This window comes from Tachysurus fulvidraco, chromosome 6 (genome assembly GCF_022655615.1).
Source record: "Tachysurus fulvidraco isolate hzauxx_2018 chromosome 6, HZAU_PFXX_2.0, whole genome shotgun sequence".
Taxonomy (NCBI): Eukaryota; Metazoa; Chordata; class Actinopteri; order Siluriformes; family Bagridae; genus Tachysurus; species Tachysurus fulvidraco.
Window position 1 is genome coordinate 18,763,373 of NC_062523.1, and position 15,347 is coordinate 18,778,719.

Consider the following 15,347-nt stretch of genomic DNA (forward strand, 5'->3'; position numbering starts at 1 on the left):
AACTTACATAAAGCTGCTGGCCCCGATGGAATACCTGGACGTGTGCTCAGGACCTACAGTATGCTGGTCAGCTGTCTGAGGTTTTGACTGACATTTTCAATATGTCTCTCTCCCAAGCAATTGTGCCAACTTGCTTCAATACCACCTCAATCGTGCTGGTGCCTTAGCATTCTAAGCCAATCTGCCTGAAGGACTTCGGCCCGGTTGCAATTACACCCATAAAGCTTTAAGAGGTTTGTACTAGCACATCTTAAAACCAGCCTTCCACCCATTTGGGCCCACTCCACATTTGCCTACCATAGAAACAGAAGCACAGACGGTGCTATCTCCATAGCAATACCTACCATACCTAACACCTGGATAACAAGAGCATGTGTACAAGAATGCTGTTTGTTAATTTCAGTACACTGTTTAATATAGTCATCCACTTCAAGCTGATCACTAAACTTTGTGAACTGGGCATTTCTTTGCAATTGGATACTGGACTTCCTGACCAACAGACCGCAGCATGTTAAGTGAAATAACATCACCTCCTCAACCATCATACTGAACACTGGCATTTCTACATAGCATTACCTACCATACTAACTCACCTGGATAACAAGAACATGTGTACAAGAATTTTTGCTGATTTCATCACCTCACTTCATAAAATCACCTCCTCAACCATCATACTGAACACTGGCATTTCCCAAGGCTGTCTGCTTTGTTGTCTGCTAATTGTTTAGCCCAATAGCTCCAGAGGAGCTGGGGAGCAGATCACAGGCATTAGCAAGTTGTAGAACGATGTGCCTTTAGCCATAAGCAGGATGTGAGAGGTCATGTCTTTGGCCTCTGACATAAGCAGGACTTGAGGAGGCATAAGGTCTGCAAATTAAACTGCCCTCTCAGCCTCTGACTAGAACTTTACTGGAGAGGCCAACTCGTTTGCATCTGGAAGGATCTCTGCAGGGAAGACAGGCTTGTCAGCCTCTGAAGGGAGCTCTGTGGAGAAGGCTGCTTCATCTGCCTCTGGAGAGAGCTCAGAAGTGTTGGCCACCTCTTCTGCCATCTTGTCATCCGCTGGAGGGAAAACTGTGGGGTAGGCCTGCTCATCAGCCTCTGGAGGGAGCTCTGCAGGGGAGGTCTCCTTGTCTGTCTCTGGAAGGAGCTCTGATTTTGGAGGGGAGCTTTGCATTGTAGGCCACCTCGGTCTTAAGAGTGCCATTGAAAGCAGAAGGGGTTACTAGATGCATACTGTAGAGGAAATTTGCCAAGTTGAAAGCTGGCAGTCATTTGCATGTTACACCACCACTGTCACCGTACCTGCTGCAAAAAATTTTTTAATTACAGACAAATGCAAAACATCAATCAAACTCAATTGACAGGCAGGGTTTAGTAAATCACTGGAACTAGCAGGAAAGTGAATGAGATTTATAACTGGAGAATGATAACATTTAACAGAGAGGCTCGGTATAAACAGGCAGGTAAACACTGAGCAAAGAACAAAAGTGTATAAATGTTCAAACTAATCAAGGGGCAAACTGAAAACAGGTGAGAGTAATCAGGAGACATGAGGAAGAGAGACCAATGACAATTTAGGGGAGGAGACAGGACATGAACCAAAACAAAACACACGTGACAACATAAACAAACATATGACAAGATGGAAAAGCATGGCATAGCACTGCGGCTGCTATGCACGCTGAGTGCCTCTGCACGCAGTGATCAGCATGAGGGGCTAATATCTGTAGAAAGTTGATATTTATTTAATCTTATAAAATAAATATTGATCTATATTATATAGATCTTTTATCTATTATCTATATATCTAATATTGAATATTGATATTGATTCCTTTATAGATCATTATATATATATATATATATATATATATATATATATATATATATATATATATATATATATATATATATAAATGATCTATAAAGGAAGGACTACAGTATTAATAAAAATATTCTGGGTGTGTTTCCAAAACCATTGTCCCAAGATCATTCTAAAAGGTTGAGCAAATATCCCACTCTGTATAACAATTAAAATAATGTAAACAATGCAATGTACTTACAAACAAGTTCTTGATTGGAGCTAGAGATCTGTTAAAGGACCTAAAAGATTATCAAGTAGTTGCAAACAATAGATTGACAATACATCAAAAACTAGCTTAGGTGTGGTTGGTGCTTCTAAAATGGATTTTTAAAAGTCCATAATCCAGCTCTTGCCAGGATCATAAAAAGGCTAAATGTGACTGCAAATAGAATCAGTGGATTGATTAAACCATTTTAAATTATATATAAAGCTCATATTTTGTGTATTAGACATTAAAACCATTATTTGGATATGTTCTACTTCAATACTTCAAACAAATATGCTGCAGTACAGCCAACATTGCCCAGATTTATTTGACTTGACCAGCTTCACCATTTGGTTTGTGTTAGGACCCTTTGCAGAAAGGTCAACAGGATTCAAATCACCAAGGCCAAAGGAAAATGACCCTTGGATTATTAACAGCCCTGCTAGCCCTATATTATGGAACTCATCGCTCACTATCATAAAATTGGGAAAATTTATATATCTATAAAATATATATAATATATAAAAATAACCAGAATTACACATCTAAAGACAGACTTAGAGATCTATAATTTTTCAACTGCAAATGAGAGAAAAAACAAAAATCATGTCTCTCACTCCTTTGCTTCCTAAACCTTCACCCCAGAATGCCCCCCAGCACACACCCCTGCCTTTGTGGTGACCCCTTGACTTTTAGACCACTAGAGTATACTGAGAGCCACAAAGACTCTATTTGTGTCCCGCTTTAACTAGTGCAGGCTAGGGCCAGGAGATCGACAGAGGCCACCTCCACAGGGAGTCGATGAGGGAGTTGCTGCTCTGAAAGAACTGATAGTGTGCCATGAAAGGGCGACTGATTTGTTACAACTGAAAGCCTACAGTTAGCCCCCCACCTCCTTAGGTCTGCCTATCCTCTCAGCCATAGTCAATATCCTCTGTGTCCTGTCAGTATTCATCTGACTATCTTGTTGTGGTTGGACTTCGCCTGGCAAATGGCTTGGTGAAGCAAGGAAGCTTCATGGCAGCAGTCTGATAAGGCAGGTTTAACCTTTAAACTGAAACTCTGGTGAGTAATTTGTAGTGTGTCACTGGAGGTAAATGTAGAAGATGGTAAACAGCTGGCCTTTTGTTTGCCTGGCAGAGTTTCTACACACATTCCTGTGACGTGGTGCATGTAGAGGCTGAAACCACTGATGGAGGCAGTGACAATGACGAGGGTGAATGAAGCAACCCTTCTGCTCTGGACTCAAGTTCACTGACAAAGCCAGTTGTCTCTCTGATCTTCCAGGACCAAGAAAGAACCATGGAAATAAGAGCTTATGAATTAACAGTGTATGCGTATGTGTAGGTGGGGAAATTCCATTCAGGGGGATTTCAGGTGTGGTTGCAGATTCACCTTAGAGTACATTAAAGAATTCCTTCAGCATGTGTTTGTGCTTCATCAGGACTGACTGGAGTCTCATTTTTTTCAGGTACTTCATTGTTCTTATTGTTCTGTCATTTAGGGGCTTTTAGAGTGGAGTGTCTCAAGATACTGATGACTACATCAAATGATGTCTTTATTGTTAGAAAGACAGGTAATAGTAAAAGGTAAAGAAAAGGCTATTAATTTTGCTTTAGGATGACACACCTCCTGATTAAAAGGAATCCATATACAATGGCACATAGAAAAAGTCAACCTGACCACATGGTTGGAAAAGGCTGTCTTCTTTTTTAAAACTGAGAGAATGGCTGCATCTGTTACGCGGAATAGATCCAAATATGTAGGCTTGTAGAGAGAGAGAAAGAGAGAGGGAGAGAGTTTTTATGTGAACTATTGAAATGTACCGATTTTTCTATGAAACATGTTTTAAGATTAAGTCAGTTTATAGTACACTTAATATCCTCATGTATTTTCAAATATTCTAATGTCCCTCTCTTACAAAGGCCTGAGTTGTGAATAATAAATGGTATGTGGATTGGTGTAAACAGAATATAAACCTTAAAGCATAGTCTCTCAATTCCCTGCACTACTGTAGATATCTTTTGGGAGTGACAAGATTGGACAGGATTAGGAACGAGTATATCAGAGGGACGGCTCATGTTGGACGTTTGGGGGACAAAGTTAGGGAGGCCAGATTAAGATGGTTTGGACATGTTCAGAGGAGGGAGAGTGAGTATATTGGTAGGAGAATGTTGGACATGGAGCTGCCAGGCAGGAGGCAAAGAAGAAGGCCAAAGAGGAGGTATATGGATGTAATTAATGAGGATATGAAGCTAGTGGGTGCAAGTGATGAGGATGCAGAAGATAGGGATAGGTGTAGAGAGATGATTCACTGTGGCGACCCCTGAAGGGAAAAGCCAAAAGAAGAAGAAGAAGAAGACTGAGGATGGGAGTGAGGTGAATAATCAATCATGCATGAATTGTATTTTTAATATATATATCTTTTGTTTAGAAAAGTCAATGTAGTGTAACTTAACTTTGAGAGTAACAATCCTTGTGTTCCAAATATGTACCTTACATTATTTTAGACCGGTTACAAATAAAATATAATTAAAGATGGTTTTATGGCCTCTCGCCAGTGTATTTTGAGAGCATTAGTTTAATCTGCCTGTCACAATCACAAAGATGTGATCTTACATGCAAAGAATTAATGGCCACACATTTGAAATCCAAGAAATGATTTAGCAAGACCTTACACTCAGAAAGGAACAGCTATGTAACCTCTTTAATTCTAAATTTCACAGATTCTAAATTGAGGAAACACAGTCTTTATTGTGACTGTGGTATAAAATTTGAGAAATCTGAAAGGTTACAATGCAGATTAGCCCCTAAGTGATCTGGTTTGGGCTATCAGAAGGTTTAGGAAAATCAATATAATATATATCAAAAATATAGTGCTACTGATCTACAGATGATAGACCATGCATACTGTACCTGCAAATTTTTTAGTAGTTAATACCAACCCAGGGGCACGGTGGCTTAGTGGTTAGCACGTTTGCCTCACACCTCCAGGGTTGGGGGTTCCTCGTGCCTCGGGGGGTTCCTCTGGGTACTCCGGTTTCCTCCCCGGTCCAAAGACATGCATGGTAGGTTGATTGGCATCTCTGGAAAATTGTCCGTAGTGTGTGATTGCTTGAGTGAATGAGAGTGTGTGTGCCCTGCGATGGGTTGGCACTCTGTCCAGGGTGTATCCTTTCTCGATGCCCGATGACACCTGAGATAGGCACAGGCTCCCCGTGACCCGAGAAGTTCGGATAAGCGGTAGAAAATGAATGAATGAATGAATGAATAATACCAACCCCTGAAATCCTGGAATTTAAAGATTTAAGAGATTTAAAGAATAGGGCAATTGTCAGACTTCAGGCTTTACCCTAATCTTACCCTACAGCCGGAAGGTACAACGTGAGTCAAAGTCTGCGGTTATCACTTCTTTCAAATGAATTTTACTGTCAAGGAAAAGCAGGGGACTAGAATCACACAGTTTATGTGATTCTTTGATGACTGATGATGATGATGATGATGTCTTGGCTGTGATAGCATCTTAAGTTTTTTTATAGTCAAAGGCAGGCTTCATACAGTGGTATGAAGGACTGGAAATGATCTAGCACTTATCTACTGAGCAGACAACAAAAGACCGTTCATTGTGTGTGTGTTTAATGTCCCATAAATACATTGTTGACATTTTCAGGTACATACTGAACATTCCTAAGGGCTGGGCCAGGTATTACAGCATACAGTAATTTAAGAGGAGTGACTTGACACAGGATTACCCTGTGGATTAGCAATGGAGCAAAGCAGAGAGAAACACAAAGTCATTTGTGTACTATATATAATGGCTTGTTTGGAGGTTGGCTTCAACCAAAGTCACTATCATGTCTGCGTTTACCTGGAGCATTCTTCTTGTTTTTGGATAAACATCTTGTTCTTTAGAAATCCAGAAGCTTCATATGACCTGTCTCAGACATTAATGAGTAGCTGACATTCCTGTGATCCAACAAGTTTACTCGAACCTCTAAACCACTGCCAAGCCTCACTCCCACTTGGGAATTACAAACCATAAGTTCAAAAGCATATATTTCAATAATCATTTAAGACGTAGCCAATTGTCCAAGTAATGCAATTGTTGGGTGTGAGTTGCTAAGCTGAGGATGACTGAAGCAATAGCAGTGGATTCCATTTCATTTACCTAATGTTCCATGATGGGGAAATAACAGAAATAAGTTATATCAGCTACTTTCTGATATTGACCACATCTGTATTATTTGAGTTAAAGGCAACTGGCCATGCTTGTTAAGTACCATGCCAGGGGCAAGATTAGATTTGTGACTGGAGGGAAATGCATGCATTCTGAGGGCTATGAAAAGAGGCAGACAGCCTTTTTCCTCTGGCTGTGTCAATGCTCAGGCCTTGGGAGTGGCTGATACTCATTCATTAGTCATAGATAGCCAACTTAGAAACAGCGGAGGGACAACTGTAATGTGGTGGACTAGCATGTGAAATTCAGATGTGATGGGTATATGATGAAATGATTAGACATTGTCTTTGGAAAGCATGACTAGGTTTATTTAAGCTTAGACAAAAATGTATCAAGAGTACCTCCTCCTAGTGCTTTCGAGCCACATGCACCAAATTCGGATATGTTGTAGAACCTGGTCTGTACTGTAGTTTGTTGCCGGGTCTCATAGTGGCCTTTTTTCCCCATAGACTCCCATCAATACAAATCTATACTATTACTATTTTGGAATTTTGGAAAATTTAGCCTAGATTTATTGTCTATATAGTCTGAAGCAATTCTTTTCCCCACTGATATTACTTTATATCTTTTATTGTAATGCCTAGGTGAACAAAAATATGTTATAATTTTAAGACCTGTCCAGACTTGGAGATGATGAAAGACCTTCATGCTTCTTTCTTTTCAGGGTCAGTGGGCTATAGAATTAATAGGGTCAAACATAAAAGCTCAACTTGCTGAAACTCTCTGCAAAGTACAGAAATTGAAGGCAAGCAGTAAACAGTTTGTCAGGCTTTCCACATAGCAGCTATAACAATGAGGTGTGTTGCATCACTGTAAACTGTAATATTTAACTGTCTATATATAAACTGTAACACTCATGAATATGTTTGTTTTGCAAACGTCATTAGGTAGTACAGTTTATTTTCCTTTTTTGGTCAGGTAACTGCAAATATACAATAAATGGCCTGGGAACAAAAAGAGCTTGCACGAGACACCTGGGGTATGAAATGGTGCTGTTGTGTGCACACCTAGAAGAAAAAAAATCCCAGAGAAGAAACTTTCAAGTCAGTCAAATTCAGCAATTGATTGGTGGAATTATGTTCACTCACTATCATACGCTTGGGGTTTGTGTAATTAAATAATAATTAAAAGTCTTTATTTTCTTTATTTGCAGTCACACACAATGCAAAAATACTTTGCAGAGATTACACTATAGCCATTGTGACAGGTATCTATTTGTATCTGTCCCATTCAAGAATTGAATCAATAGCAGCAGCAGCAGCTTATGTTGACACAAACCAGGCGAGGGCCCAGATCTCAGAGAGTCAAATCAACAAACATTGGCGAGGCCCTGCACAGTTGATGGTGGACAGAGGACCTCCTTTGTGCTTGTGACTCTCTGCATGCACAGCACTATGTGCTTCTCCTAGCCAGTCACTTCAGAGAGTTAAAATAACCCTCACGCTCAAAACCTTTCTTAATTTTAAATTTTTTTCAATAATTAGACCATAATTGTCATCATTCAGAGCAACAAAAAACATATAGATAAATAAAATGTATATTTGACTATACAACATCCAGCATCTGTCTTATATTATTGACATTTTTAATTGAGTTCTTTACTAGTAAGACTGTTTTACTGTAAAGTTTGCCTCAAATAAATAAGATCTGAGAATTTGAGAATCTGAGAACACTATGTAGGTGGGATTTCTGATAAGATCCAACAGTCGGCATACATGCTTTAACAACACACACAGCTAGGAAAACTGTGTACACATACATTCCATAGCAGAGGTTTGGCCATGAACATTCTGAGTGAGCTTTGCAGTATCCAAGGGTTCATTGCCTGTGAATACATGCATCGCGTCACTTGGAACCCACTAGGCTCAAAAAATGTATGAAAGAAAATATGATCAAATTGTGTGTGTGTGTGTGTGTGTGTGTGTGTGTGTGTGTGTGTGTGTGTGTGTGTGTGTGTGTGTGTGTGTGTGTGTGTTTTAAAAAGATTGGCGTCAGCCATGTATTTATGTCTTTGCTGAAGACAAATGTTATCTGATGTATCTGAAGATTACAATACTGATATTACAGGGACATTTACCAGTTAAATGTTTTTATATTTGTTAAGTAAAAAAAACAAACAAAACTTTTATTTAATGGAGGCAAAAAGTTTGAGTGTATTGTGGTTAGAGTTATTTAGCTACAAACTAACTACAATAATATACAAGTTCATGGAAATACACTAAATATATTCAAGATGGGATAAGTCATCAGTTTGTTTGATTTAATATTGATGGGGTAAAAAAAAACAAAAAACTGTACATTTTCTTTTATGATGTTGAAGGCTGTATTAGGAAAAAAAAGTTTTTCATAGCCTGCAGTGCTGTCAGTAACACACTTTGGAATTTGGCCTAACACTGACAAAGCACATACCTGTCTCAGTAACAGCTGAGGAGTAAGCAGGTACAAAAAACTGACACTGTTTAAATAGTCATGTCAAAGTTATAATGTCTACAGCAGTATATATTACAATTTTCAGACTCTTACATCAACAGAACATGGAAAACAAACCACAAAGCAATGTGTGCCACTATGTGCTGCTTGATTATTACCCCAACAACCCTACCAGTATGAAAACATACTCTCCTTCTCTCCACCAGACTTAGACTTCACTTTGATTGACAGCTTCTGACTGTTTTCCTCAAATAAAGAGGGGACATTTTAGCCAGAGAGGACTTCCTATTTAAACCGCCTTTCTTAAATGATGATCCTTGACATGTATGGTGCTTATTTCAGCTAAAGAGTGCAAAAGGTGCAGGCAAGTTATGAGGAGAGAGAGCAGTTAGAGTAAAAAAGTACAAGAGCTTTAGGCTAAGAAAGACCGTTATTTTAAGAATTATTGCTCTTGTCTAAAGGTTAGAACTAGGATAGAGTTGAATGAAGTGGAGAGCAGAGAAATAGCAGGACCTGAATCAGACAAGCAGTGGGACACAGTCCTAAAAGCACATCCTTCAGTGGCTAGAGCATGCTGCGAAAGGAATACCAAGCTGTGTGAACAATGCCCAGGGTCCAGGGTCAGCACAGCTAGGCTTTCAGAAGAGTCCATGCTGGAGAAGAGGAACATAGAGCCCGCCAAATCTGAGGATGTATTCCACTGGGGAGTTAGTGACTTTTACGTTACAGGTACAGTAGGTTATAATGTGATTATTTCTTATAATTGTTATGTGATATTTAAAATTGTATCATATGTCACCTTAATAATGATACACTACATGATTAAAACTAAAACTATATATATATGTATGTGTGTGTATTTATATATATGTATTGTTTTGCATACCAAAATTTATGTAAATGAATGTAAATGAATTAAGGCTGATTATCAAGAACAGACAACAGAAACGATCCTAGTTCTGATAATCATTGTTCATTTGTAATCACTGCCAGTTTTCTAAATAAAAGAATTTGGGTTTCCCACACATTAGCTGGCCTTGTGACTATAGCATTTAATATAACATGTCCTACATATTTTCACAATGATCTAGATAATACAACAAGCCTATAAATAAATATAAGTCTATACCTCAAAGCTAAGGCAGAATGTATTATTCCTCCAGCATATTTTCTCTGTACTCGTGTGAAAAGCACTACTTTACTAAGTTTGTAAGATCCACAATGGTTCTCCATGCCACATTTATTTTTTTTACTTAAGTAATCCAGTGAAAGCATTCTTTTTTATAAGGATTAGGGTTAGAGTGAGAAAATCCCATTGTTTCAGATAAAATCATACAATATAATGACAAAAATACATGTACACTTGACCAATAACACCCTTATGTGCTTGTTGAAAAGCCCTTTATAGATTTAGTGCCTCTTTTGCTGTTCTAGTAACATTCAGACAACTGCAGACTACTTAAATGGTTAAATGAAATAAAATGAAAGGAAGTGATGAATTTCTGGTACTGAAAATCTGCTGTTTGACACATTTGAAACACTTGATTTTTTTAACAAATAAATACATTTTATTCAGGAGTGTGTTTTAATCGTACATAAAGAAAAACAGACACATTTACAATGTTACATTTGTTATATTTTTGCTGTGTCTGAATATCATTTAGTGACCATAAGTAAGGTATAAAACTATATAAAACTAATAATATTATATCTGTGATACAACTCAAAAAAGGTAAAAACAGAAGCCATAGTCTGCTGTATCTAAGATCCATTTTGGTTAACCACATGTAATATAACAACCAAACCACATGCAAGAAAGCATGCCAATAAAAGGGTCATTACTTAAACACTGAAGACCCTTGGACTGTACTTATAAAAAAAGTTCAGGAATTGTTTCCCTAGATGCTGCTCTGTCACCTTTTTGCGTAAAAAACATACCGTAGAGACCATTTACTTCATTGCCAAGAAATGGCCTTTCAAATACTTTATCATCAACCCGTGCTTTATATATATATATATATATGTCAAGTCCTTACAGAGATCCAAGTATTGTAAGGTTTGATCGTAATTACTGTAATTGTTTTGCACCATTAAAATCTGATTATTTCCTCAGCAATTAAAATAAATACATCATAAATCATGTCTTTTGATCTTTTTAAAACTCAGTAACCTCTACACTGTTAACTGAGGAGTAAATATAAGGTCTTTTCTGGGATGACAGAACACATAATAATCAGCTGTCTCCGTGCTGGTGACACAATGTTGTCACTTTCCAAGTCTCTAAGCCAACACGCTTTATGGGGCAATTTCATGCTACTGTGCTTCATTTGACTTAATGGCAAAGCAACAGCAGGAAGCCACAGTGAGCAGCATGAAACACTCGCTTTAATTGATCACCTCATAGTGCAGGCTCATGGCTAAAGGCAGCTGACTTTATGGCTGGAGGAAACTCATCTGTCAAGCCATGTCAGCACCAATGCATTTTCCCTCCAGTTGGGTGTGAGCAAAGTGCTCTCTGACACAGCCTTGACCACTCACAGGCTCCAGAGGTCTGTTCCCTGGACACGCTCACATCAGCATGGGTCAGTGAAAACACTCAGCAAGTGAATGAGTTTGCACTGGGGAACATGAACTGGTGAGTGTTATCAGTGTTAGCTCAGAGAGTTACTGACATACTTATTATGTGACTTGTGTTGGGAGACTGACAAGTAATTCTTTGTTAAGCTGTGAGAACAACATCCGTGTAAATAAACAGGCATGCTTTAATTGCATTGTACTGAATTTCCCTTTTTGATAAGGTCACATTAGCTCTGACCTGTGCAGTGGGATCTCTTTACACAAATGTATTATATAAAGATATGTATATTTTTTTTCTTAGTAAAGAATAGATTAAAATGTTGCATTTAATAGACAATGGTATAAAATGTTCAAAGTAAAGATAAACACAAACTTTACAGCCCGAAGGTTGTCTACATCGTTTTGTAATTTTATAACTGGAAAAATTACACTTGGAACAAATAAGGTTACAACAGAAGCCATAGTCTGCTGTATCTAAGATCTATTTTGGTTAACCACATGTAATATAACAACCAAACCACATGCAAGGAAGCATGCCAATAAAATGGTCATTAGTCAAACACTGCAGTTGTATTTGCTTAGGTTTTCAACACCTACATGAGAGATGAGAATATTTAAGGGAGACTGACCTAAAAGAGCCGTGCTATTCAGGGGATTACTTCAAAACACACCTTTGATGAATTGCAAGACACACTGATAGACACTAATTCAAGATCGTTCAATCTTATGTTAACATAAAACATTTAAGCAAAGAGCAAATATTAATGATACAGCAAAAGAGACCATGCAAAGCAACAGAGTGGTGAAAGCTTATAGCAGAAGCAAGGCTTTGCACTGAGGTGAGTTTGAAGCATGTTTAAATTTTCCATGGTTAACGAGCACCAGGTGTTTAGTACTCAGCGGAGATGAAGCGTTGCGGGCGTGCAGCCCAGGGCAGATCTGTGACATCTAAACCATGGAGCGTTCCAGTCTTTCATGACAAGTCAACAAGGAAACAATTTCTTCAATGTTATCAAGCTCAGTATCCTAAGCTATATGATGCCTGATTATTTACTTATTATTATATATAATGCATTAACTTTTGTTATTCATTCTTGACTGAAGGTAGGCACTGTTGCTTGAGCTTTGCTTTTGTGCTCAATATATTTTTCTCAAGTCAACTAGATTGTGTTTCATTTTAATCATACACTGACAAGGAGGAAACTTCTAAAAATGTAAAAGCTGCAAAGCTGCTTTCTGAAAGCCAAGCAGGAAACACACCCCAACTTTACACTCCTGACTATAATGTCCCACCTGTACCTTCCCTACTTTCGGGATGCTGACATTCTCAGGCGTGATAATGTGGGACTGACTCCGTGAATGCAGGAGGACACAAATTAGCCCGCATGGCCCTCATTTAACAGCAGGTTAGCTTAGAGGCAGGTGACTTTACTTCTTTTCACTGGCATCCTGCAGTTCTTTCATCCCTCTTTCATGGACTTTGCTCTTTGACTCCAGCTTTGAACCCCAGGACTGATGAGTTCCACTAATCTCCAACTTGTTTACAAATGGTAGCTGCTGTCTCCACTGATGGCCCCATGGTTCAACATTCTGACTTCAAATGGAGTTTATTTTCTGAGCACGGCATGCTAAGTTCCTGTTCTTACATATCCCCTATGATGTGGTATTGTAACCAATTCCTTATGTGGAGAATAATAGGAGCATGACATATTTATTAGGAGGCAGATTAATGTCTTGGCAACTGAATGACCTCCTTTATTACACCCTGAAATTGGATAATAGAGGGTGAATAAAACAACCTCAGTGGCCTTTGACCAAGATGGTATTGAAGCATGGCTAATTGGTGAAGCCACAGTGGAACATGCCAGGCTGCGCCAACACCTGCACAGTCCTTGTGGCTGAAAATGTGCCTGTGCTTGCAAAACCTCTCTCTCACCCAAGTGACATATAAAAATACAATAAAGGAGACAAGCAAGCAATAGAAACTCCCATGGTGCTCAAACAACACTGAGTGATGCAAAGGTGTCGGAACTCAGAGCCGGTCTCCAAGTCGACACATCACAGGGTGATCTCTTCTCTTAGGCCTTTAGTTAAATTTCACTGTTAACTCTATGATTACTACAAAAATACTGAGAAAACTCCTCAGACCTGGATGAGAATGAGCAAACTTCTTTATTATGGTCAATCAGCCAACAAATTATAATTTGCCAAATTCAAAGTAACAAATTGCCAAATTCAAAGTATCCAATTGCCAAATTAAAAGTAACAAATTGCCAAATTAAAAGTAACAAATTGCCAAATTCAAAGTAACAAATGAAAACCCCCAAAAAGAGCATGTCATGCAAAATCAATCAAGAAAAACAAGAACTCTCGCGACGTCCTTGCAAAAATAAAAACCACCCACCTTGACCCGCGGACACGGGCATGTGCCCGCGTGCACGCACGCGCACACACACCTTCGCCCCCGAAGAACCAAAAAAACCTCAGATATCTTCTCAATATATACCCTGGCACTCCTAGGAGCCCAGGTGCCATATCACCTTATTTACCGGAATCATCTCCTATGTTTTCTAAATACACTGACCCAATTTCCCCTTATTTCCCATTACCTTTCACCCATATGCCCATTTATGGATTTTCCTTCCCTTATTTTTCATGACCTCAGACTAAACACCTGGGCCTTCTTTAGTCTGCACAACAAGTTTATGAGCACCACATGCCCATATATGGATTTTCCTTCCTTTAGTTCTCAGTGCCTAGGTCTGTGGACCACTGTTTTTTTCATTCTACATAACATGTTATTGCTATGGACCAAGGTCTGAGAACCATGGTGTTCTTCACTTTCCATAACAATTTATGAGCTAAGGTCTGGGAACAATGGTATTTTCCCTTCTACATAACAAGTTGTTATTACAAATGTGCTCAGACTGACTAGGCCTAACAGCCCCGAATCTGGTTGCAATAAACATCTTTGGCCTACAACATCACCTACATATGTCTTATGACAGCAATTGTAATATTTTGCAAGGCCTAATACTTTACTTTGGTTATAGTATTGTAAGGAATAATATTTTAATTATTTCTACTAAGATTTTTTCCAACAAGGTCTACCACAGTGCATATGTTGTCTGTCACCAGGATCTCTTAAAAGAATGGTAGCTTATTCTAATACTATATTACTTTTGTAATTTTTATTTTGAAGTGTAAATGATCGTATAGCATTGTAACTTTCTCATCTGAGCATATTGTAACTATCACCAGAACTACTGACTTTACTATATATGACTTTAACATCATTAATGCACTATTTCTCTAACACACCCCATTTTACATATAAATCGTTCGGACAGATGTTTTTACTTTGAGATCATTGAGATCAATGTTAAGCATTGTATGGATATAAAAATACAATTCTACTACTCTTTAACTTTTGGTTTAAGCTGCGTATAACAGTCCCATTTAAGTCAAATTGCATTGCTATTCTCACATCAGAAGATAGCTAGACCTGGGGCTCACATTTTCTTTTCAAAAGAGATCAATAACAGGATTTATATCCTTGACTCTTTGATCTCACTATGTAAACAAACATTTTAGGATTAGCTCTAAATTGTTAGTCTGAACACTTGTCAGTTCTCCCTTTAATATTTTCTTCTTAATATCTTCTCCAACTTGTTTTTAATCCTGACTAGAAGACACCATAGTAATCCGGACTAGAAGACGCCATAGTTTGTATTAAGCCATTGTCTCTGGTTTACAAGCAACTCTAAAACACCTTGTTAACAATTTATATATTGTCAACTTCTAGTTTATTTAACGTTTAAACAATTTGAGTTTAAGATAATCTTTGATTTAAGCTTAATTTTGACCCTTTTATTATTTACCTTAATTATTACAATAAGCAAAGTAGAGCACAATTATATTTTTTAACTGGATGAAATGATCAGACTCTTCATTCATATCAGAGTTCTTGCCATAATTTAGAGAAGTCCTATTGTTCAAGCCTCTCATGAGCATGGAAACCATCAATTTTTA